The 24,233-nt window shown below is 42.9% G+C and overlaps 1 long non-coding RNA gene across 1 annotated transcript in view; it reads left to right on the forward strand.

The window, feature by feature from the left end:
* Positions 1-24,233, forward strand: part of LOC135057593 (uncharacterized) — a 176,519-nt gene that overhangs the window by 98,604 nt on the left and 53,682 nt on the right. The gene's annotated exons all lie outside the window — the stretch shown is intronic.

Raw genomic sequence — 24,233 nt, forward strand, 5'->3', positions numbered from 1 at the left:
ATGTACAGTATAAAAACCACAATATAAATTCCATGTAGTACAGCATAATTTATATGTTCAAATGTACTGTATGTCCATCTTAGAGGTATGCAATATTAAACTTCATGCCATTGGATAGCCCATGGTTTAATTCCTGGAATGCCGGGGAAAGGGAATGCTATATAATACATACTTTTACTAATTCTCCAAATTACTCCTTTGTGCTGTCCCGTCCCTCTTTTTATTTTAGCTATCTGTCTTGTAGCAGACTGTATGAGTTGTGATATGTTTAAAATATTTTTATATATATATATATATATATATATATATATATACAAATATATTTAATAAAATTTCTTTAAAGTTTCAGCTTTCTACAGTATATGTGACTGCAACAGGTATTGCTGGAATGGTATGATATATTTGAAATCTTGATCTAGTTTCAATAAGTTTTTATTTTCTTTCAAACTTGTCTCTAATCCCTTAGTGTATCTGTTTTATTTGGTAATGAAAGTTGTTTCTGGGATACTTTTTACTTTGATTCATTATATTTTATAAGATCCTCTCTATTCATGTTCCTTTGTCCAAAACTTTTCTATAGACCACTTTGTTTATATTGTATATCGATAAAGCGATGTTTTAATGCTGCGATTTTAAGCTTCCAAGGTTGTAGTATTTGCAAAACTTCTTCTCAATCTATGAAAGTATTTTCCTGGGATATTGATAATCCATTTTAAATGGTGGTCACTGTAAGAATGGAGTCAGTTGGAATTTACATTTTTGATGTACGTCTTAAATTCTATAATTACTTGATCAATAAACAATTCTAAATCTGGAAACACACTGTACAATATCTCATGCAATCTTGGTAATTTTGACCAATCTGCATGATCATCATATAGTGTGTACACCCAATCCACTGTTTACACCTGTAATTTATTGCGTCATGCCACTGGATGTTCTGCATTACCAATGAGGCTGTTCAATGTTGGGCTGGGCCAGGAGAGCCACCTGCCCCCCATGCTGGTACATTTGTGCATCACTAGGGCGGCTGTCACAGCCAGTAGTCCAGCATGCATAGGCAGGAGCTACCTGACCATCCTACTTGGCTCGGCGGTTTTGCTGTTCACTGAAAAGAAAGTCACACAGTGGCTGCCACAAGATTATTAGTAATTTCTCGTGAGATGACACAGCATCGTCTCATGAGACTTTGTTTCTAGCAGAGGTGAGAGGATGGCTAGGATATACTGTATATGTGTGTATAAATGAAATGCAAATATTTATCTAACTAGATAAAGATATACACAATATACAGATGTGTCCTCCTATAGATGGAGCCATCTTTATCTTGGCCTTTAATAGGATTAATTGAGCCATGGCAGTCAGAGTTAATACCCTGCTGTAATGACGTAATCCCCTGATGTATTGTTCTCTCTGTATTGTTTTGCAGCTGAGAACAATAGATCAAAGGCTTCTGATAATAAACCATGGTGTGCCTAGCAGAGAAGCCAAGATAAGTGTGGCTCTATCTGTACATCTTATCTCAATCCACTACAAGTCGCATTGCCCATTACGCGTGAGTGCCGTGTGACTCTAGCGCTGAGCATATATTTTTGTCATTTTTTTTCTGTGAAAATGCATTTTAGATGCAAAATAATGTTATAGGATGCATGATTAAATGGTATGATTAAATGATTAAAATGGTATGCAACATGCCTATATTCTGTGTGTGGCTGCGGCTGTATTTGCATACAAAATGCTATGCTACAGTGTTTTCAGATGCAAAAAGAGCTGCAATTACACACACAATATAGGCACACCCTGGTCTCTGTATGCACCCCTCCTCCTCTTAAGAAAGGCATTCCTCTCTGCACTCGTAACACCACATACTGTTATAGCACAGGTGAATTGCTTAAATTTGAGTATAGTGTAAAGCTAGGTACACACTATACAATTATCTGGCAGATAATCTGCCAGATCTGGCTGGTTGGAATGAAAACCTGGTAATGGATGAAAGCAAATGACAATCGACCATTTGCTCTCAATCACTGGAAAACTAACAAAACCTGTCGTTCCTACGAACTGGTTAAACACAAATTTAACCAACCATGGATGAATGACTGTTTTTATCCATTTTTCAGTTTTTGGGAGCAAATGGTCGATTGCCATTTGCTCTCATCCATTACCAAAGTTTCATTACAACCAGCTAAATCTGGCAGATTATCTACCAGATAATAGTATAGTGTGTACCTGGGCTAATTTGAAGCCAACTTCACTCACTCATACTCTTGAGACTTTTGTGTGTGTACTAAGTGTGTTATATTAAGGGTACTAAAAAGTGTTATTGATTATGGGGGTCATTCCGAGTTGTTCGCTCGTTATTGTTTTCTCGCAACGGAGCGATTAGTCGCTAATGCGCATGCGCAATTTCCGCAGTGCGACTGCGCCAAGTAAATTTGCTATGCAGTTAGGAATTTTACTCATGGCATTACGAGGTTTTTTCTTCGTTCTGGTGATCGTAATGTGATTGACAGGAAGTGGGTGTTTCTGGGCGGAAACAGGCCGTTTTATGGGAGTGTGTGAAAAAACGCTACCGTTTCTGGGAAAAACGCGGGAGTGGCTGGAGAAACGGAGGAGTGTCTGGGCGAACGCTGGGTGTGTTTGTGACGTCAAACCAGGAAGACAAGCACTGAACTGATCGCAGATGCCGAGTAAGTCTGGAGCTACTCAGAAACTGCTAATAAGTGTCTATTCGCAATTCTGCTAATCTTTCGTTCGCAATTTTGATAAGCTAAGATTCACTCCCAGTAGGCGGCGGCTTAGCGTGTGCAAAGCTGCTAAAAGCAGCTTGCGAGCGAACAACTCGGAATGACCCCCTAAATGCTATAAATTACAGTACTTGTCACTGCTGTGGAGTGTGAGTGCTCACCAGACTTGCCACCAATTTATATGTTGTTAGATCACAATATTAAAACACACAGTGGTAGGTACAGTATATAAAACACTAAAGTTATATAATTGGTTATATACATATTTATTATACTGTCTGTAAATACTCTATTTTCTGATGTTAAATTCAATTTAGTGTAAATAACCTGTATAAAAAGGATAAGGAAAATGATAGGCAAAAAGTGTATGTTAATGTCCAGTGATGTGTAACGTTAAACATACTCATAAAGTACTGTAGCACTTTTAGGGGTACATTTACTAAGCAGTGGTAAGAGCGGAGAAGTGAGCCACTGGAGAAATTTCCCCATCAACCAATCAGCAGCTCTGTATCATTTTATAGTATGCAAATTATAGATGTTACTTCAGTGCTGATTAGTTGCCATGGACACTTCTCCACTGGCTCACTTCTCTGCTCTTATCACTGCTTAGTAAATGTACCCCTTAGACTTGTAATGCCAAATGTTTAAAATGCTGTAAGTAGACTTCTGGTTCTGATGGCTCTGTGCTAGGTCGCTGGCTCCCTGAGCTCTGCTGCTGACACATCAACATAATCAAATTCCTAGCACTCATACAGTTCCCAAGCACATGCTTTTTTTTGGAGTGGGGAAGATTGCCATTAACACACATAGAAATTATTTTCCCCATAGATGCCAGCAAATACAGTGGACTTGTTCTAATAAACAGTGTCCAGATGCCAATATGGCCACTGCAGCAGGATCGGGTTGGAGATGCTGACACTGACTTTGCTCCAGTACAGTATATCCCCTCACTCCTACTGATTCCTGTGTCACCTACTCAGTGGGTGTACAGGATATCAAAGACACTATGGGTCCTACCCTACAAGCCCAAACCAGTTTCTTCTCACAGTCTATTAAAAACTTGTAGGACCAACACCAGTTTTTTACCCAAAGTGTGTTTGAGATGGAACAGATAGACCACGGGGGCTCATTTTCATGAAGTCACAAATTTAAAACAACTTCAAAATTCTCAGTATCAAATTTGAAAATAATTTTAATTACTTAGAAAACAGATATAGGTGTCACTTTACCCACATTATATTTGGGACTGTACTGCTTCTAATATTTGTTTAAACCTGCTCTGCTTAATTATGTGCTATTATATGTTCTTACTTTGCAAAAAATGTTATACAGTATATTTTTATTGGGGATTATTGATTTCCTTGGGACATCACTCATCTACACATTATTATTGTTTTATCTCTGTTGTTTGTTTTGTATTCATTTTCATGGTGCCATCTTTTTTTATCCTTTATAATTTTTTGTGTTTTTGCTGCTGCTGCTGCTGCACTCATTACTGTATATTGTAGTATGAATTAATAACTCCTATAATGATGGAGGTTTTACTTCAGGTAAAGGGAAAAAAGTTTGGTATGTTTGAACATTAACTTTTTTTACATGAGATACATTTATTTGGTGGTGGAGGAGGTGGTGAATTTGAATATGTTATGTGGGGTTGCTGTGGCCTTTGTTCTTAGCACCTCCAAAACCAGAGTGTGGGGATTTTGGTGAAGATTCTGCTTTAATTACAGTTTCATAATACTTTTGTAGACCTAAATTGCTAAGCTGCTTTATATGGCCCCTTCTCTCCCTTATGTTTTATTGCATCAGAGCATGCATAAAGGTTGCCCTCTTTCAGGGTCATTATGACCTGTTTGCACGCTGCGGTTCATCGCTGCTGTGCGAACTGGTTGGAAGTGCGCATGCCCGGCGTCCGCAATGGGCACACTCATCATTGCCCAGCGACAGCCGTTGCCGGGCAACGACCAGAATAAAGAAGAAAGTGATCAATAGCGCGATCGCAGGAAGATTGACAGCGGGGAGGCGTTCCGGGGCAGATACTCACCGTTTTCCGGGCGTGGAGATCCAAATGCAGGCATGTCCAGGCATTTGGAGGGCGGTTGTCTGTCATCAATTCTGGGTCATTCATCGCTGGATCCACCGCACAAAGTAAGTAACTGCAGGGCTAGTCTTGTTCTGCACAAAACTTGTTTAGCATAGCAGGGCTGCACAAGCGATCGCAGCCCTGCTATGCTAAAATACACCCCCCCATAGGCGGCGTCTAGTTGATCGCTCAAGCAGTAAAAAGTTGCTACGTGCGATCAACTCGGAATGACCCCCTATGTCCCTTATATTTTGTGCTTGTTCTATAGCTGCTCATAGTGGCCATTCATCTACTGTATCTCACTTACTTCAAGGTTTTAAAGTTGGCCATGTTGCTATACTGTACATTTAGCGCTTTTTGCTGAACATAGGATTTCATTAAGTTCTAATTGTCCATCTGTAGTCCTGCCACATTAGATGTTATTGTCACTTTTGTATCTTTTGTGGGCTACAGGGTAAATGACCTTAAATATGAATTTATTTCTTTATCCAGCACCATAATATTCTTGAACTACCTATAATGGGCTTCATCTATAACAGCAGTTGTTTCAAGGTGAAGTAAGTTTACCCGGTACTTGGATGCCACCAGGACTTAACACAGGTTCCAAAGAGGCAGTGTGGAATGAGAGATGAGTGGGTCTAGTTCTCAGTGAACCAGGCCCACCCAAACTTTGGGATCCGAGACCGAATCCAAGTCCGGCTCAGGATTCCCACCACTCTCAGATCCAAAAATGAGGCAAAATGTCATCATCCCGCTGTCGGATTCTTGTTGTGTTTTTAACTCTATAAAGGTCCTGATGATTGGCGTTTTACTCCAGCTATGGAGAGTGTACTGAACGGACATGTCCGTCTCAGTGCTAGGTTGTGTGGTTTGCGGTGTATGTGTAGGGCTAGTGTCTGCTGTGGGGCAGGTGTATCAGACCAGGGGTGCTCTGTCTGTTGTCTATTGTATCTGAGAAGGGTCTGCTGTGTTTTCCATGGGTGTGATGTCCACCTAGGGGTTATCTACCCATACACCCAGGGGTTCTGCCTCAGTGTTAATTAAAAACCCAGTACACTGTACATCCAGGGACTTGTGTGTCTGACAACTCATGGGGCAACTGCATCATATCAGTACAAGTGTGCTCTGTCTGCCCTATGCTGTACTTAACAAAGGGCTGCTGTGTTCTCCAGGGGTGCTCTGTCCACCTAGGGGTGATATGTCCATACATCCAGGGGCTCCTCCCCAGTGTTAATTAAAAACCCAGTATACTGTATATCCAGGGGCTGGTGTGTCTGACAACTCAAGGGTCAGCTGTGTCCTATCAGTATCAGTCCAGGGTTGCTCTGTTTGTCATTTGCTGTAACTGACAAGGGACAGCTGTGTCCATCCATCCAGGGGTGCTCCATCTATCACAGGGTGCTCTGTCCATAGTGTTTAAAAAATAAAACAAAAACAAATTTTCATTCTTTTTTTTTTGTGATGTACCCTAGTATACTGTACTGTCCAGGGGATGGTATATATGACAAGGGGCAGATGTGCCTGTCCATCCATCAGTGCTCCATCTCTCCTGGGGTGCTATGTCCCTAGTATTTAAAAAAATAAAAATATATATACATTCTTTTTTTTGTGCTGTACCCCAGTATACAGTACATTCAGGGGCTGGTGTGTCTGAAAATGGCCAGCTTTGTCCATCCATCCAGGCATGCTCCGTCCGTCCCAGGGTGCTCTGTCCCTCTGTCTAAGGGCTCTGCCCCAGTGTTAATAAAAAATACTGTAGAACCTTATAAACAAAACACTGTAGGTGAAAGTGAACCACAGTGCATTATTAATTTATTTGTTACTCATTCACATTACATATTGTGTGTTACTGTAGGTAGTACATTTTTGGTACAAATTGTGGTGTGTGATATATCCCACTTTGCGTTTGTTGATAGAAATGGAGGACAATTGAGAGATCATGAATTACAGACTAGTGCTGAAGCTGCTGCCGCTAGTCCTGACAATGCAAGTCTCTCAATGTCACCTGCAAATGTGATGCCCAAGGGCACAGATGACTTAAGTCAGCACATGTAAAATCAAAGAAAAAGTAAAAGCCTGATTAGAAAAACGTGGATAAGTGCAATAACCAATAAACAATGTTGTCTATGCAATAAAGACCATCACCAGTGACCCATTGATTACTTTACATTTTTAGAATCAAACAAATTAAATTAAATTAATAATCAATCCTTCCTTCACCACATCCATATTCTGATCTAGTTAGTTAGTTAATTAATGAATGGATTTATTAATTAATACAAAATTAGTTGTGTATATTGGTCAAAAACATACACATTTACAACATGATACATACTGTGTGTAAAGCTAGCTTAGGGAACCAGAGGCACTTCACCCATTGTTGACAAACAACTTCCAGCAGTCCTGGCAAACAGCATGGATCCTGGGAGTTATAGTTTATCTGAAAAGTAACAGGCTGCTTTTCTCTGATGTAGAACAGCAAATCTTGGTCCCATTGTTCCCAACAACAATCCTGAGAACAAAATAAACATCTGTTTACAGTGTTTTCTATTAGCACCTCTACAAACAAGGCCACTACCTTTCTATTAGATGGAAATAAAATATATAGCATAGCTGTCACTCATTCACACAGGGAGTAGTCATTTATGGTATGCTCCCTATGGTTATCAACATTCATCATTCATGAGGATGTGGCACAAAATGAGTGCACACACTGTGTGTTAGCGACAGGTGCTCTGTAGATGTCACTCAGATGATCAGGTTTTAGATGGTTGGAGGAACTTGCTTTACATAGGATTGGGCACAAATTTACTTCTGAGGGTCTGCTCTGATATATACCCAAAACATCTCTGTACAATGGTACAAAGTCAAACACCTAAAGGTCCCTCTGGGAGCAGCAGCAGGGGGAAGTTTCCCTTCCCTGACCTGCGACCAGGTCAGATAATGCACTTGCTGGTGTGGTTTCATCTGATGCGACCATGCCCGGCTAGTGGTTAAAGAAGTATAACTTCATAGATAGATGCAGATTAGTGATGTTAATGATGACTTTCCAACTTTTCATCAGGGGTTATATCTGAGTGGTAGAGAAAATATACTAGTAGAATAACAGATGGTTATACAAATAGGGTAACCAATAATTTTCATGGAAACATACCAGCATTGAGGTGAATGCACAAACAAGAATTTTACAAAAAGGTCATAATGTCACTTTGCATGTTGATGGACAATCATTAATTAAAGAATCTACAAAATCACAATAGTGCATTCAGTCAAACATCAACTGGCAACATACTGTACTTTAAAACTATGACAACATACTTTATAAATATGACAATATAGATGAGCATATGTGGACCCATCTATATTGACTGCTTACATCCCAAATGCCATCATTTCAGACCCAACCTGTTGAATCCAAGGTTAAGTATAAGCTACTTCTTATTTTATATTTTGACTGGAATGCAACATTACCAGATATTGAAAATTGTGTAGCTAGTTTTCATTAAAAATGTTTAAATATACATTAAACATTTAGACTCTGATACAGAATCTCATATCTTTTTATGTTTGAGTCCAAAGGTACTGTACCTGGCTGTTACCTCTCCTGCAAGCTTGCCAATGCCCCTTGACTATATCCAATATTCTTTTACCTGAAAGCCTCTCATTTTTTGCTAATACCTACCATCTGTGACAAAATAGCTTACATTTCTGTACCTCTTATTTTGGCTAGGAGCTCAGACACACTCTGTAAATTATCCTGTTATTTTTGGTGTTTATTAGATGTTTTCCTTCTTAATATCTTAATAATGTGTTGTTTGGTAGTTAAGCACTGCAAGTAGTGTTCTAAATTGTATCTAATACTTATTGTATTAGGTACCCTTCTCCTAGTATTGGACACTATGTGCTTTTCTGTACTTACTCCAGACTGTTCTTCGTTATGTACTTTGCCTGTATTTATTGCTTTGTCCTTAGTGAAGTTTCTATGGTTCTGTTTAATTTTTGCAGACTCATGCAATGTTTCTTGATGCCTGTGTGTTATACAGTAACTCTATTGTACTTGCATACTTTGTAATTTTGCATTGTTGCTCATACTTCTTAATACAAAAAAATGCTTTAAGTAGCATTACAACCAGCTCAGGATAATGAATTCTCATTTTGACAGTCACTATTAACATAGAGCCTTCACCCTGGGTGACAGAGAGGCTAGCTTCACCCCTGGTCTCTATATAAGTGGTTTTGTGTGAATTTTAGGTGTTTGGTATAATATGTCGACAGTCAAAATGTTGACATGGTCTTAATATTGACAGTAAACATGTTGACATGTCAATAATAACCATGTCAACACTGATGAAATGTGAACATGGTCAGAATGTTGACAAAACATTTTTTTCAGGTAAGTCTAACCCTAATGCTAATATCAACATTTTCACTATGCCAACATTCTATGTCAACATTTTCCAGATATCAACATGCGAACCATGATGATATAACTGTCAACATTATGACTGTTGCCATAGTGATTGGCAACTTAGGGACTGCATGCCTACTGTACTTTCAGCTATTCATGATTTTACTAATTATATATATATATATATATATAGAGAGAGAGAGAGAGAGAGAGAGAGAGAGAGAGAGAGATAAGAAACGTACAATTTTACATACAAAGGGACTGATTCAAAATTGGGAGCAACTCGAAATGCAGATGTAAATATTAATTAGCAGCAACAAGTTTTAGGTTGAAAATTAAATCTTGTAACTTTAATTTGATATAGAAATAAATGTTTACGTTGTGGACTAAGGGGGTCATTCCGAGTTGACGTAGCTTTGTTAAATTTAGCACAGCTACGATCAGGAACTCAGACATGCGCGGGGCCACCCTCCATAGGGCTAGTCTGCCCCGCATCTCAGTGCCCCCCCCCCCCTCGCATAAATGCAAAAGCATTGCATAGTGGCGATGCTTTTGCATTTCAGGAGTAACTCCCGGCCAGCGCAACTCCTGTGACTGGCCGGGAGAACCTCCTTGCTGCCAGGGTTGCAGCGGCTTCATGTGATGTCATGCAGCCACCACGCCCCCCCCCCCAATGGTCCGGCCATGCCTGCATTGGCCGGACCACGCCCCCTAAACTTTGGCTTAACGCCGCCGTCCAGCCCCCTCCCGCCCAACGACCGCCTCTGCCCATCAATCAGGCAGAGGCAATCGCTACAATACAATGGCCTTCAACCGCCCAGCATGCACCGGCACACTGCGGCACCAGCGCATGTGCAGATTTGACCCAATAGCTGCGCTGCGATAAACTGCAGCCAGCGATCGGGTCGGAATGACCCCCTATGATTCTACTATAAATTTATTATGTATGTAAGGAACATTTATATAAAGAACATAATGTTAGCATATTTAATTTGTAAAGAAAAGAATTGTAAACTTGAATTGCTCATTGTACAAGCATAAGAAGTTCATGGGAAAAATAAGTGATTGCATCAGAAGTTTCTAGAAAACCTATCCTTCACTTGGATGAAAATTCTTCGAGAGCCAGAGAATATTCCCATTTCTTTGCAAACGAAAATGTTACAGCAGAAAGCTGAAATTACATCTGGTGTAAACATTTCATACATAATTTAATGTTTGAATATAATTTGATCATATATTATGCATATCTTGACTTGAATCTGTAAAAATTATATTTTGAAGATGTTCCAATAATTTTAAATACATTGATCACATCACCTTATTTAACTGGATAAAGGCAAGCACTGGGTATATTAAATGACTTACCAAAGACATCTTAGTATAAATCATTTATGTAGCCAGAACAGAGTCTTCTGTGTTATTCTGCAAATAAGCCATGTATTTTTTTTAAAGACTTTGTGCACAAAATGACTCATTGGAGAAAGCAAAGTATTTGTAACATAACATTGTGTTTGTCATCGATTATTCACTGTATGCACTGAATCAATATGCCTATTTACACTTGTAACAATGTGTTACTAAGGAAATATATAAACATAGCTGTTACTTTTTGTATTTGGCTCTTATCTATTATATCTGCAGTTCTTTCAGTGGCTATGTAAAATGAGCCTGCAGATGAGTCTGTTATTTTATCCTATCGCTGATAGTCTGTAGGCTAGAGTCTAAAATACATTACTCAGCGACTACGTTGAGATGTATTGCTGTCTGTGTAATTAGATACTGTATGTTGATCTGCATGTACAGTGAGTGATAGATGACTCTGTATTTCCGTATTCATGAACATTCATCTATTCATCATTCCATCTCTTATTTTCAAATAATGTGCTTCATGGTCAGTTACACTTACAGCAGCAGGAGTAAGCACAGATCATTCAAGCTATAGTGGACATTAAAACACTAACATTTAGTCCTAATTCCAAATAAATAATCATCAGTTTTGAGTAAAGTATAGTGCATATAGACATTGAAAAAGACTAGTTTAAAATGTAGATAAAACATTTTACTTTGTCTTGAACAGAGATTTAGAAGAAACTTAAAAAAAAAGTTTTTAAAAGCTTCATTACGGCATGGTGTATTTTGTAATAAAGAGGAATCCCATAGCACTTAACCTAGAGTTAACCCTTTTACATTTTCTAGGTAATGTTAAAGTTATTCAGAAGCAAAGCTTTTGAGAAAACACATGTGTACAAGCCCATGTGCTTATTTTATATTTTGCACTACCAGTGTCATAGTATGTTTAATAGTGAGCTTGCCAAAAACTTGTGTTTTGAGTTTTGGTTTTGGATCTGGATTGGTTTTGCCCCAACTGCCCTTGTGGGTTCTGGTTTTGGATCTGTATTTATTTAGAAAAAAAATAATAAAAACAGACTAAATCACAGAATTTTGGCATGTTTTTCTTCCTACAGTATTATTAACCTCAATAACTCATTTTCAGTAAATTGTGACCACCTCACAGCTCACAATATTGTTTTAATCTGTTTTAGGCTAAAGGCTGCAGTGAGCTGGCTGGTTACTAACCAACAGAGCAGTGGCACAAACATACTGTAGTTTATAGCAAATCTATTAAACATTGCCACATAGCAGTATAGAAATAAAAAGTGGTGCAAGATGGAATTGTTTTTGATCCCTCCCTCGCACCCTTATGTTGGCTATTAAAAAGGACATGCACAGTGTAACAAACCAAGCAATTCAGTGACAGGGACTTTTGTGGTTGTAGTGAGTCACGAGGTGGGTACTCACCCCCACAGGGTCCAGGGTCTGGCCACTGCCGGTGCAGTGGCTGGTGCGGCTGTGTGACCACAGGGGGACATGGTATGGGCACTCACTGCCCCAGGGTCCAGCCACTGTTGGCATGGCTGCCATGGTGCTAGTGTGGCTGCAGGGGGCGAGGCGGTCAGCAGTGAGGATGTTGTGACTTCTGGGAGGCCAGGAGGATTGAGCAGTGCCAGATTAAGGTCCTCATGGGCCTGGAGCTGAAATTTATGAAGGGCCTATTGTGTGCCTGCCGCTGCAACAGGTGTGACCAGCATGGTGGGAGTGTGACTACTGGTATGGGGGCGTGACCAGTGCGATTATATATATATATATATACGGCAAAAAAATGGGGCGGCACTCAGAGGCTTTGAACTGCAAAGTGACTTTAGTACAAAGACTGCAAAAGCAAATCAACGTTTCGGGGTACTTAACCCCTTCATAAGTGCCGCCTCATTTTTTTGCCGCATGGATATGGGGGTAATACCCTAGTGGAGGGCACCAGAGCAAGCTAGCCCAAGGGGGTGGACTGAATGCCGGCGTTGTGTGTGTTATATACGGTTATCATTCAGGGTGCTGGGGGAAACAAATGGCTTTTTTTCTTGCTTAGAAATACCCCTCCCTTTCGAGCACCTGAATGATATCACTAAGCTAATTGAGCATCTACCAATATATATGTTTATATATATATATATATATATACACTCCAAACTGACCCGGCACTCCCGCGGTCCCCTCCGCACAGATGTTATTGCTCACGGTGCCCTCCTCTCAGAGTCGATCCTCTGGCATATACCCAGTACAATGATGCGGCACTCAGGAGACTTCTTAATAGTGTTGTTTTAATGCAGTGTCTACATTTCGGGGCGAAGGGGCTGCGTCCCCGAAACGTAGACACTGCATTAAAAAAATTATTAAGAAGTCTCCTCAGTGCCGCCTCATTGTACTTGGTATGTATATATATATATATATATATATATATACAGAGTGTGGTCCGGCTCTCCCTTAGATTCTCTAAGCGCCGGGTGCCCGAACGAGGAGACAGCAACAGCAGGAGGTAGAAGGTACGGCACTCCAGGCGACTTGAATAAAACACTCTTAAGCCAGTATGAAGTTAAGACAACGTTTCAGGGCTTTTATTCTAGCCCTTTCGTCAGGTCAACATATACACAAATGATTTAAACATACCTTTATAGAAGTCATGTATCCCCCAGTGATTCGCGTCTTCCGGAAGGCGGATCACCCGCCCGCCCCGGCCGGCGCTCTAACAACGACGAGCCTCTAAGCTACGTCATCAGCGTGCTCCCCATCACCATAGCAACGCGGTACAATCTATTGAGACAGAATCCACAGCTAGACAGGAACTGTAGTGTACCATCCATAAACTAGATTAGACTAGCCTTGATTGCTAATCAAAGACAATAATAAACATATGATAAACACATAAATAACAATATGCTAAGCAATGAAAAAAATAGAATATAATCCTGGCAGTAAATAAATCATGTTTACGATTAACAAAACCAATTAGGTCCTACCAATTTTAGTTTTAATATTTACAAGTTATGTTAGTTTATTGGTAGATGTACTAATAGTACTGCTAAAGAGGTACAAATTTTTGAAAGCATAAAAAACATTTATTTCGGAACCAATTTTTTGGTATATCCTAGAAAAAACAACTAAGACCAATATGGTCATTCAGCCCTCGCGGATGTACCGTATCCAGTCTATGAATCCATTGGGATTCAAGCTGCAATAAACGCCTACCCCGGTCACCTCCCCTAGGTAGCGGTTGCACCTGGTCGATCATTCTGTAACGTAGTGACACCAGGGGGTGACGTGCCTGGCAGAAATGCCTGGCCACTGGTTGCTCACTGTCCCCCTTGTTAATGGCAGCCTTAATTGCTGACCTGTGGGCTGCCATACGTTCCTTGAACATACGCTCGGTCTTACCAACGTATGACAGCCCACAGGGGCACACAAGTTGGTACACCACAAATTTTGAAGAGCAAGTAAAATGGTGTTTAATGTAAAATGTACGACCAGAATGTGGATGCTGGAAAGTCTCCCCTGCAATCAAAAACTGGCAGGTGGTACAGGTGCATCGAAAACAACCCTTCTTTTGACCATACCTTGCTTCAGATCTGGGTGTTATGTCTGTACGAACCAGAATATCTCTAAGGTTTTTTCCCCGTTTGTAGCATGACATTAATTTAGTATCATTTAATTTCAATTCTGGATCACTTTGGACAATATGCCAGAGATTTTTTGATATTTGATTAATTCCCTTACTTGCGGCATTATATTGGCCTACCCATGGGATAATGGGACCTGATTGAGATGTTCCTAATTGTTTACCTAATAATTCTGCTCTATCCAAACTAAGGGCCCTGACATGGCTGAATCAGCAATTACGCAAGATCCAAGTGGTTTTTCATTTAATCAATATGTGATTGGGGAATCACATAGCTACTCAGAGGCAGAGGCTGAAGATATCCTATATACAGGGGTCCTTCGGGATCAAATTGAGTCCACCTCTACAGCAGATACTTACCATGAATTACTGCGCCTTAAGAAGAAGGAAATTGATTATTTGTACCACTGTATTTCATTATCTGAGTATTATCGAGCTAAAAAAATTCCCAGAGGACTACGTGTCCGGAATTCACCTACCATTGGGCGAAACGATCCCAATTTTTGCAAAAAATGGGTAGGAATACTCAACAAATGCTCGATGGATCTCATGTTGCTCATTATTGAGCAGTCCACAAAAGAGATGAATAATCTAAAAGAAAAAATTGCTGTACTAGAAACAGCCCAAAAAGCCATCCTGGAGGCTGACAGCACAGTTAACTGGTATGAGAAATTGAATGGACAGATTCAAATCTATAAGAGAGATTTGATTAAATTTAAAACTCAAAAGAGGGCTAAAGTAGATCAAGACTATGAAAATCATAGTGTATACAGATGGTCTGATACATCTAATAGACGTGAGTTTAAACGCCCTTTCTTTAGACGACGTCCTCAGAGACAACGTGATCTGGAATCTTCTAACGAGTTCACCTCCACTGGGAGTGAATCTGAAAACAAAAATACGGCCAGCAGCAGTACTCACCCTTTAGGGGTGGATCCCAAGATAAAGGATCCAGGACGAGGCGCCGGCGGGCGTTCACTAGGAGAGGACAGCAATGCCACAGGCAGAAGAAGAGTGGGCAGACCACCCAAGAAACAGTAATAGTTAATCTGTCTGATTACGAGCTGTCTACTACTGAAAATAAAGTTTTATCAAAGGGACTTTCATTTGTACCTACAGGCCACTGGGATTCTTTACAGTGGCAAGTTGAAAAATCAAAGTTACATAGATCCTTGAAGCTTAAGGAATATTTTGCAAAGACTGTTCCAACATCTGCACCAACCACGTTTGAGATTCCAGCAAAAGTACAGAAAATATTGCCAAAATCTACATTCGATCCATTATCATCTAATGCATCAGTCCGCACTTTTATGCGCTTGTTGGACAAACAGACAGAGGAATTTTTGGAAAACATTCCCACTGTCCGCAACAATCTGACAAAATTGGAAACTCAAGCCTTAAAACATCTGGCAGCACAATCAAATATTATTTTTAGACCGGCCGATAAGGGGGGAGCACTGGTGATCCAAAATTTGGAACAATACAAAGTGGAAATTGAACGACAACTGGCAGACCAAGTCACGTACAAAAAGCTGTCTCATGATCCGACAGTTAGATATAAAAAAGAACTTATCACTGTGTTGGACGATGGAGTACGAGAGGGCATTATTTCAAGCAAAATACGTGAGGCACTAGTTCCAAACCATCCGGTAATGCCCGTATTATATACCATACCGAAGATCCACAAATCTATGATTGACCCCCCCCGGACGTCCTATAATTTCGGCAAGACAGTCATTATTTCAACCTACAGCACTTTTTCTGGACTCTTTTTTTCAACCATGTATTCAGTCACATGACCGTTTTCTTTTGGACACCACTTCATTACTTAAAAAATTACAACAATTACCTAAATTAGATGATGATGTTTTACTTTGTTGTATTGATGTGCAGAGTTTATATACAGTTATCCCACATCAGATGGGGGTAGAAGCGGTGGAACGTTTTTTGCAGGGTCATCCTGAGTTCAAGGGTCCGAATGTGCAGTTCTGCATACAGCTGCTTAATATGATATTGAAAAAAAAAATTTTCTTACATGATGGAGCTATCTATTTGCAATGCACGGGGTGTGCCATGGGGTCCTCAGTGGCCCCTGCATACTCCAATATCTTTATGTTTGAAGTAGAACAAAAAAATTTTTTTGATAGCCCAGAGATAGCTAATAGAATTTTATTCTATTGTCGTTATATAGACGACTTGCTTCTCTTTTGGAAAGGACCCCGACATGATCTGATTAATATCATTGAGCTACATAATCAACAAAATCACCCAGTTAAGTTGACATACACTATTGAGGATAATAGTATTAATTACTTAGATGTCAACATTTCTCTGGAGGCAGGGTATGTTCAAACTTCAATATTCTCTAAACCAACGGATCGAAATAACCTTTTACACTTTTCCAGTTTTCATCCAATACCTCTTAAGCATGGTTTACCATACTCACAGTTTGTACGAGTGAGACGTATTACGTCTGACTTCAATCTGGCAGAGACCCAGATGAACCAGATGATGTTAAAATTCATTGAGCGAGGGTATAATATCAACTCTTTGGAACAAGCAAAAACTAGGGCCCTTAGTTTGGATAGAGCAGAATTATTAGGTAAACAATTAGGAACATCTCAATCAGGTCCCATTATCCCATGGGTAGGCCAATATAATGCCGCAAGTAAGGGAATTAATCAAATATCAAAAAATCTCTGGCATATTGTCCAAAGTGATCCAGAATTGAAATTAAATGATACTAAATTAATGTCATGCTACAAACGGGGAAAAAACCTTAGAGATATTCTGGTTCGTACAGACATAACACCCAGATCTGAAGCAAGGTATGGTCAAAAGAAGGGTTGTTTTCGATGCACCTGTACCACCTGCCAGTTTTTGATTGCAGGGGAGACTTTCCAGCATCCACATTCTGGTCGTACATTTTACATTAAACACCATTTTACTTGCTCTTCAAAATTTGTGGTGTACCAACTTGTGTGCCCCTGTGGGCTGTCATACGTTGGTAAGACCGAGCGTATGTTCAAGGAACGTATGGCAGCCCACAGGTCAGCAATTAAGGCTGCCATTAACAAGGGGGACAGTGAGCAACCAGTGGCCAGGCATTTCTGCCAGGCACGTCACCCCCTGGTGTCACTACGTTACAGAATGATCGACCAGGTGCAACCGCTACCTAGGGGAGGTGACCGGGGTAGGCGTTTATTGCAGCTTGAATCCCAATGGATTCATAGACTGGATACGGTACATCCGCGAGGGCTGAATGACCATATTGGTCTTAGTAGTTTTTTCTAGGATATACCAAAAAATTGGTTCCGAAATAAATGTTTTTTATGCTTTCAAAAATTTGTACCTCTTTAGCAGTACTATTAGTACATCTACCAATAAACTAACATAACTTGTAAATATTAAAACTAAAATTGGTAGGACCTAATTGGTTTTGTTAATCGTAAACATGATTTATTTACTGCCAGGATTATATTCTATTTTTTTCATTGCTTAGCATATTGTTATTTATGTGTTTATCATATGTTTATTATTGTCTTTGATTAGCAATCAAGGCTAGTCTAATCTAGTTTATGGATGGTACACTACAGTTCCTGTCTAGCTGTGGATTCTGTCTCAATAGATTGTACCGCGTTGCTATGGTGATGGGGAGCACGCTGATGACGTAGCTTAGAGGCTCGTCGTTGTTAGAGCGCCGGCCGGGGCGGGCGGGTGATCCACCTTCCGGAAGACGCGAATCACTGGGGGATACATGACTTCTATAAAGGTATGTTTAAATCATTTGTGTATATGTTGACCTGACGAAAGGGCTAGAATAAAAGCCCTGAAACGTTGTCTTAACTTCATACTGGCTTAAGAGTGTTTTATTCAAGTCGCCTGGAGTGCCGTACCTTCTACCTCCTGCTATATATATATATATATATATATATATATATATATATATATATATATATATAAAAAATCATACAAATTCAGCACTCACCTAATAACATTTCCAACTGTAATTCATCTGAATTCAGAGAATGTTTGTGCTGCTTCCTGGTTTGCATTAAGGCACTTTAAAGCAGAGCAAGGGTTGATCCACCTTTGAGGAAACTGTAACCCCAATAAAGCCAAAATGTTTAGGAGCATCTTCATCATCCACCTATTATCCCTTACACCAGGCATGTCCAAACTGCGGCCCTCCAGCCTTGACACAGTTTTGCTGTCGGAGAATGCTAAAGCTGTGTCAGGGCATGCTGGGATGTGTAGTTTGGACATGCCTGCCTTACACCAACCATAGGCAAGTCTGGACCAACCCCTGTTCTGCTTCAAAGTGCCTGAATGCAAACCAGGAAGCTGCTCAAACCCACAGTCAGCAAATACTGGACCAAGTACCTCCACCACATTGCGTGATGACTTCAACATTACTTTACAACTGACTTGCTTTTGGTGAACATCCCTCTAGTGGTGGATTGGTAGCTATAATATAAAGGGCCAGTGCCGTAACCAGGTGTGTGTAAAGTATGCGTTGCACACAGCGCACTTGTTTTTGGGCCCGCATTCGGCGCTGTGTCCCCGATTGGCTGCCCTGGTTGTTGTCCATCATGGCAGCGCTGGCAAGTCCCCCGCTGCGCTGTTTGCAGGAGAAGTGTTCCGCTTTGGGCAGGGACCCACACGTCTGCAGTGTCAGCCGGGACACTTGTGGGAGAGGCAGCTGGCAGCAGAGGCAGGTGAGCACAGGGGCTGGGCTGCATCTGCTGTGTGTGTACCAGCCCAGGCTCAGCGTCTAACACTGGCTGCCAGTGGCGCATTCAGGAAAGGATGAAGAGACACAGGCCAGTGATTCCCATTCCCCAAAGGAAAGGAGAGCCCATCTGGTTCAATAGAGCCGGCGGACACTAGGACCCGCGCAGCTATAAGATCAGGTCTGTCCGTAATCATGTGCACTACTGTAGTAGCAGAGAGCAGCAGCAGCGGGGAAGTTTGAACGCGCCGCCTGCGGTGGATCCAATGCTCAGTCACTGCTGCCTGTGAGAGGTACATATTGAAAGATGTAGCCGTGCTGTGTAGTTTGAAGCATGGCAGAGTGCGCTTTGAACAATGAAGGGGCTGAGGAGGGGGGGGGGGAAGCATGCTGTGGACATTAAAGGGGGGGGGGTGCTGTGTTGTGAAGTGACTGTGCTGTGGACATTGAAGGGGGAGAGTGTGCTCTGGATATTGAAGGCTTGGGGAGGGGGAGAGTGTGCAGTGCACATTGAAGGGGCTGTGGCGGGGGCAGTACAATACTGTGGGCATTGAAGCGGCTGGGGGGTATGAGAGTAGTGCGGTGTGGACATTTAAGGGGCCTGTGGGGGAGTACTGTGAGCAGGACATTGAAGGGGGTGAAGTGCGGTGAGTGGGAGGTAGTTGGCATCCCAATGGATGGGATGCCGGCGGTCTGAAGACCGGTGCCAGAATCACGATACCTGTCAGAATGCTGATGTCGGAATTCCGAACGTAAGTATGTAGGGGAGGGTTAGAGTTAGGCTGTGGGAGGGAGGGTTAGGCTGTGGGAGAGGGGGTTAGAGTTAGGCTGTGGGAGGGGATGTTAAAGGGGACTCTTCCTGCCGTAATGTGTAAAACGTACTTTACTTGGTGTAATGTGTGACAGGGGCTCCACCTGGTGTAATGTGTGTAAGTGGCACTACTGTGTGGTGTAATCTGAATAATGGAGACTACTGTGCAGCATAATATGAATTGATATTATTTTGTGGCCACAACCCTTCCCCATGAAGCCATGCCCCTTTATTTTTGATGCGCACCTACGGCGCGCACTGGCCCTGTTTTAAGTAGGGGGGTTCGCTGATGCGGTTTCTTTTCTTACATTTAGTTATGGCACTGTAAAGGGCCAGTGCATATCTAGGAGCTTGTCCGAGATTTACACAAAAGGAGTCATCATAGGAATGGACAAATTACTCTGTATGGACGGTTGGGCAGGATTACTTATTGCAGTTTATCATATGATTGATGTTTTAAACCCTGCTATATGCATACAATGTATGTTTTTCAAACATTTTTACATTACATTTTATTTTTATCTATCCACATATTATTGAATTGTTTACATTATCAGCGCTGCCAAGCTTTGTGTATTGTAAAAAAAAAATTGTGGGACTAACTATCCCCGTATGTGGTAGCTGATATACAGAACAGACCATAACAAGTGCCTGAAAAATATCCTGATATTTCCCTTTCTTTGGAAAAACAGTAGGAGATGGGAGGGAAATGGGAAGATGGCAGGAAGAAGGAGGAAGACAGGTGGAAGAACAGGGGAAGATAGGAGGAAGAATGGAGGGGGAGACAGGTGAAAGAACAGGTGAAGATGGGAGGCACACGGGGGATGGGAGGACGAACAGCGGCTAGACAGGAGGAATACGGGATGTAGATATGAGGAAGAACAATGGAAGATGGAAGGAAGACAAAGAAGAACAGTCTGGTGTTTTGGTGAGTGGGGGGGGGGTCAGACTGGTGACGGGGGAGGAGGGGGGATTAGCCTGGTGAGGGGAGGTTGGTCCCAGTGACATAGAGCCGAGGTGGATTAGCCTGGTGACAGGAGGAGGAGGAGGGCGATTAGCCTGGTAACAGGGGGAGGATGGGAATTAGCCTGGTGAGAGGGGTGGGTGAGCCTGGTGACGGGGGGGAGGAGGGGGGATTAATCTAGTAAAAGTGGTGGGTGAGGCTGGTGACAGGGAGTGGAGGGGGATTAGCCTGGTGACAGGGGGAGGATGGGGGGATTAGTCTGGTGAGAGGGGTGGGTGAGGCTGGTGACCAGGAGAGGAGGGGGATAAGGCTGGTGACAAGGGGATGAGGAGGGATTAGTTTGGTAAGAGGGGTGGGTGAGCCTGGTGACAGGGGGAGGAGTGGGATTAGCATGGTGACGGGGAGTGGCGGAGGATTAGCCTGGTGACAGGGGGAGGAGGGGGGATTAGTCTGGTGAGAGGGGTGAGTGAGGCTGGTGACAAAGAGAGGAGGGGGATAAGGCTGGTGACAGTGGTAAGAGGGGGAGGAGGGGAATTAGTCTGGTGATGGGGAGGAGGGGAATTAGTCTGGTGACAGGGGGAGGAGGGGATTTAGCCTGGTGACAGGAGGAGGAGGGGGATTAGGTTGGTAAGAGGGGATTTGCCTGGTGAAAAGGGTAGGAGGGGGTTTAGCCTGGTGACAGCGGCGGGAGGGATGTTAGCCTGCTGACAGGGATGGGAGGGGGGATTCGTTTTGTGGGGGGTTAGCCTGGTGACAGAGGGAGGAGGGGGATTAGGCTGGTGAGGGGGGTTGGCCTGGTGACATGGGGAGGAGGGGGGTTAGTTTGGTGAGGGAGGGATTGGCATGGTGACAGGAGGAGGAGCGAGATTAGCCTGGTGACAGGATTAGGAGGGGGAATTAGCCTGGTGACAGGGAGAGGAGGGGGGATTAGTCTGGTGAGAGGGATGGGTGAGCCTTGTGACAGGGGAAGGAGGGGGGATAAATCTGGGGAGAGTGGTGGGTGAGTCTGGTGACAGGGGGAGGAGGGGGGGGTTCGTCTGGTGAGAGGGGTGGGTGAGCCTGGTGACAGGGGGAAGAAGGGGGGGATTATTCTGGTGAGAGGGGTGGGTGAGCCTGCTGACAGGGAGTGGAGGGGGATTAGCCTGGTGACAGGGGGGAGGAGGGGGGATTAGTCTGGTAAAAGGGGTGGGTGAGGCTGGTGACAGAGGGAGGAGGGGGGATTAGTCTGGTGAGAGGGGTGGGTGAGCCTGGTGACAGGGGGCGGAGGGGGATTAGCGTGGTGACTGGGGGAAGGAGAAGGGATTAGACTGTTTATGGGGAGGGGGGATTACAGGAGGCACTGTCAATTGTACTGGGTTATGTTTACCTGTCACTGGCAGATGGCAACTCTGGCTCACGAATTGGGTGCTCCGGGGACCTACCAGCACACAGTGATAATTTCAGGACAGACCCAGCCTTTGGAGACCGCCAATCACTGCGCAGCTGCGGCCCGCCCGGCATCTAGAGGAAGCTGCTGCTAAAACAGGAACTCCGCTTCCGGGTCGGCTGTGGTGCAGGCTTCCCAGCAACCTTCTCATTGTGCTGTATTAGCCACGTACACTGTAGTAACGACACCGGTCCCCTCCCATCATCCCTTGATTTTTACACTGTGCGGCGGTGCCCGCAGCAGCAGGGCAGTGCTGCTTGGTCCTAGTGCCGCTGGATCCTCCCAGTTCCCTGCAGCCGGCTGTATATAGAGGTGCTCCTGGGTTGGCTCTGCAGCTGTGCCATCAGACCGCGGCGTCACTTGCAGGCTGTTGTAGCAGGAATTTTGTTTTCCTGTTTACAGTAGCACAGAAGTATGCAGATGCCGTGGGCCTATTTTGCTGGTGGGCCTGGAGCTGCAGCTCCATCAGCCCCATTGTTAATCCGGCCCTGGGATTGAGGATCAGGTAGGCTGCAGTGCTTCTGTGTGTCTGAAGCACAGGAGGCAGCCATGTTGGAGACCAGATTATCCTGTGCCAATGAGCTTCACTGGGGTAAGTGGTTACGCCAATCCCGTGGCTTCACTTCCTATAAATAAATTAAGATTTAGGCACTCTCTGCCAGTGCTTTGTTGTTACTAGACAGTATCCCAGCTCTATGCTCCAGCAGATTTATCTATGTCCATCCAAGTGTCCTGGCCCCTACTCCACTTCCTGTGTTTGCTAGCCATTCCTCGCTGTTTGATACCCGCCAGCTCCCCAGGAAGCTGTACAGTCAACTGTGTGGTACCGCCGGCCTATCCTAAATCCCGTGGTGGGGTGCCAGTTTCCCCAGAACAGGCACAGAACTCTTCAAGTCTCACATTAAAGATTCAGCCTCAGACTTCACAGTTCAAAATTATTATTTTTCCTGCCTGGATTTTAAAAAAACACCCTGGTGTGACAAAGTGCTTGCTTTGTTTGGGCCCCCACAAAACAATTTTTTGGAAGGACTACTGCCGATCAGTAATGAGGAGTTTGATGATGAGGGTGTTAATTACATTATAATCTTGTAAAATAAATTTCATGAATCTGCTGCAAATTACGTAACATGGAGGAGGTGCCTAGATGGCTAACACCCCTACATCTACTAACTTTGGCATTACAAATGGACCAAAAGCCTTCACAATCATTGTCAGGATTTGTGGAAAAATAATTTCACACCCAAGAGGTGGCTTATTTGGTCTTACGGCCAGGCATCACAATGGCTTTATTTTCATCATAGGCAAGAACTGCAGCCACTGGTAGCTGACTTAAACACACAACATCATCAATACCCGTAGTGTCAGATACAGATGGAGCATCCATTATTCAGGCTCCATCTGTGACTAGGCGCACCTGCCTGGGCGCACCTAGTCATTGTGAGCATCTCCGTCTGGACAGGCACACGCGCCTAGACAGAGACATTCCCCATTCACTTGAATGGAGAGCATCTCTGTCCGGGCGGGCACGCGTGGCCAAACAGAGCTGCTTACAATGGGAAATGACACATGCATTCCTGCTGTGACTAGGCGGATGGATTACCTAGTCATGCCGGGAGTGCATGCCTGTGACTAGGCAGGGTGAAATGATGGATGCACCATCTGTAGTAGTAGTATACACATAACCCCCATCCTGTTCCACTTCCACACATGAATCCTCAATTTCTATCATGAACTCATCATCTTTACATGTACTGCTCCCCTCATGTGCAGATGGTGGAGAAATGCTGGAAGGAGGTGAAAGAAGCTTCTCTATGAGGACAGTGTGAGCAATGTCAGACTCACACATAGCTAACGTGGACACTCGTAAACGTTTCTCAGGAATGTGTGATGGTTCTGAATGCACAGTTTGTTTTACTGCATTAGTTGTTTGCATTTTTTTAACCAACTTCTAAAATCTGTGTCACGATCCGGGTATCTGGACGCCATTACTTACCCTTCAGATGCCTCCTAAGGCGGGCTCAGCGTTCCAGGACCGGATTCCGCTGTTCCTGAGTTTC

This window comes from Pseudophryne corroboree, chromosome 3, assembly GCF_028390025.1.
Source record: "Pseudophryne corroboree isolate aPseCor3 chromosome 3, aPseCor3.hap2, whole genome shotgun sequence".
NCBI lineage: Eukaryota > Metazoa > Chordata > Amphibia > Anura > Myobatrachidae > Pseudophryne > Pseudophryne corroboree.